General features: G+C 40.1%; 1 non-coding gene across 1 annotated transcript; it reads left to right on the top strand.

Moving 5' to 3' along the window:
* Window positions 1-1,230: 1,230 nt before the first annotated feature.
* On the top strand, window positions 1,231-1,332 carry LOC129043341 (small nucleolar RNA U13). Its single transcript, XR_008504430.1, has one exon. It is a non-coding gene; the product is annotated as a small nucleolar RNA U13 (small nucleolar RNA).
* The last annotated feature ends 1,195 nt before the right edge of the window (window positions 1,333-2,527 follow it).

Here is a 2,527-nt window from a genome sequence, read left to right as displayed (position 1 = left end):
TCTGTGAGGCTAATTTTGATTGCCTTATTAAAGTGGTGACTGCCAGATCTCTCCATCGTAAAGGTACATTTTCTCTTTGCAATTCACAATGAATCTGTGCATAATTCTTTAGTGCCATGAAAATATTCTGTTTACCATAACCTTTCACCTGATGGTTTTAGTATCTGTTGATTATTCTTGATTAAATAAATTATTACATTTAGGTTTGTAAATAGGTGATATTACAAAAATGACTTTAATATTAGAGAATACATAAGTCGAGACCCTGACAAGAACTAGGTATCTCACCATGCTTTGTCCTAAATACAAAGAATTTTTTTACCAGAGAACTGCAAGTAATGGCTTAACATTAAATGTGTGGTGCTTATATCTCTCTGAGAACCTCTTCTAGAAATGATATTCTCCTATAACCTCAGCTTATTTACCCACCATATCAGCAAAGCCTTGGTTGGATAGAAGAGTCAGTACAAGTGTAGTTATAAAACTGTTAGGAAGGCCAGGTGCAGTGGCTCACATCTGTAATCCCAGCCCTTTGAGAGGCCAAGGTGGGTGGATCATGAGGTCAGGAGTTCGAGACCAGCCTGACCAACGTGGTGAAACCCCGTCTCTAGTAAAAATACAAAAATTACCCCAGCGTGGTGGCGTGCGCCTGTAATCCCAGCTACTTGGAAGGCTGAGGCAGGAAAATTGCTTGAACCCGGGAGGCAGAGGTTGCAGTGAGCAGAGATTGCACCACTGCACTCCAGCATAATTGACACAGCGAGACTCCATCTCACAAAAGAAAAAAAAACTGTTAGGAGAAGTGCAGACTTTGAATTTAAAATCAACAGGCTACATTCACTTGCTTAGACTACAATGTTTATGAAGGTCTCCATGGTTAAATCGTCCAAAGGAAAATTTGACAATTAATAAAACAGTCCATAAAGTGCTCACACACCACCCCCTCTCTCCTCAATGAAAAATCTGTAATTCATAATATGATGCATTTTATTGGAACTTCTAAAGGAGATGAGTCAAAACATGGTAAGAATGCTAAAAGGTTTGGATGATCAAATTATAGCTCAGTCCAAGAAACTAATTTACTAGGGGTAGTTTTGGGGACATCTGATTACTCTGAATTCACCCTAGTCCTTTCCCACGTCTAATTAAATTGTGTTTAACATTTCCCAAAATATTCATATTCAGTCATTGACATGAAAAACACTGGGAATCTAGAAGAAGTGCTATGTGATCCTTTTGTAGCTCATAAGCAGATGGTTGAGTTTTCATGCTCATGAATGGATGTGCCTCCCTCAAACCTTATCAAGATGTCGGCACACTACCTGTGTGACGTAAATTTTTAAAAATAAAAAAAAGAAAAAGTGGCGTATGAAAATAACAAAGTAGGCCAGGTGTGGTGACTCACACCTGTAATCTCAACACTTTAGGAGGCCAAGGTGGGTGGATCACCTGAGGTCAGGAGTTTGGGACCAGCCTGACCAATATGGTGAAACCCCATCTCTACTAAAAATACAAAAATTAGCCGGGCATGGTGGCATGAGCCTATAATACCAGCTACTCGGAAGGCTGAGGTAGGAGAATCGCTTGAACCCGGGAGGTGGAGGTTGCAGTAAGCCGAGATCACACCACTGTACTCTGGCCTGGGTGACAGAGCGAGACTCTGTCTCAAAAAAAAAAAAAAAGAAAAAGAAAGAAAATAACAAAGTAATAATAAAAGTTAGCAGAGACAAAATTTACATCGTTAGCATAAAAAATTAACCGGAACTATACACCCAACTCTTATCAGTTTAAAATCCCATAACTAAATGAACAACTCATTAAAAGTCAACAGAATGAAGTCATCTATGTTGCAAAATAGTGAGAAGATTTATTAATAGTGGGAGAGGCCAACTTCACTTAGACATAGTTGTTTAAATGGAACTTGGGTTAAACTTTAAGTAACACTTTTACCAATAATAACCTTAGGATTATTTTAATAGAAAAAGGAGGTATGGCTACTTGGAAATAAGGAATATTATTTGTTGATGAAGAAAAACACCAAAATTCCCTAGCAGGCATAAGAGAAGTAATCAATTAAGTGGCTTAAGTCCTATAATCAACCAGCACTGTTTTTTTTTGTTTTTTTTTGTTTTGAGACGGAGTTTTGCTCTGTTGCCCAGGCTGAAGTGCAGTGACGCGATCTCTGCTCACTGTAACCTCCGCCTCCTGAGTTCAAGCAATTCTCCTGCCTCAGCCTCCCAAGTAGCTGGGACTACAGGCATATGCCACCATGCCAGCTAATTTTTGTATTTTTAGTAGAGATGGGCTTTCACTATCTTGACCAGGCTGGTCTTGAACTCCTGACTTCAAGTGATCCACCCACCTCAGCCTCCCAAAGAATTACAGGCGTGAGCTACTGCGCCCAGCCTCAACCAGCACTCTTAACAGCCCACTGAAGCATTCCCCAACCTTTTTGGCACCCGGGACTGGTTATGTAGAAGACAATTTTTCTATGGACCAGGGTGGTGGGGCATGGTTTCAGGAAGAT

Source organism: Pongo pygmaeus, chromosome 7, assembly GCF_028885625.2.
Source record: "Pongo pygmaeus isolate AG05252 chromosome 7, NHGRI_mPonPyg2-v2.0_pri, whole genome shotgun sequence".
NCBI lineage: Eukaryota > Metazoa > Chordata > Mammalia > Primates > Hominidae > Pongo > Pongo pygmaeus.
The sequence above is the reverse complement of the archived record's forward strand: the minus strand, read 5'-3'. Positions and strand labels throughout refer to the sequence as shown.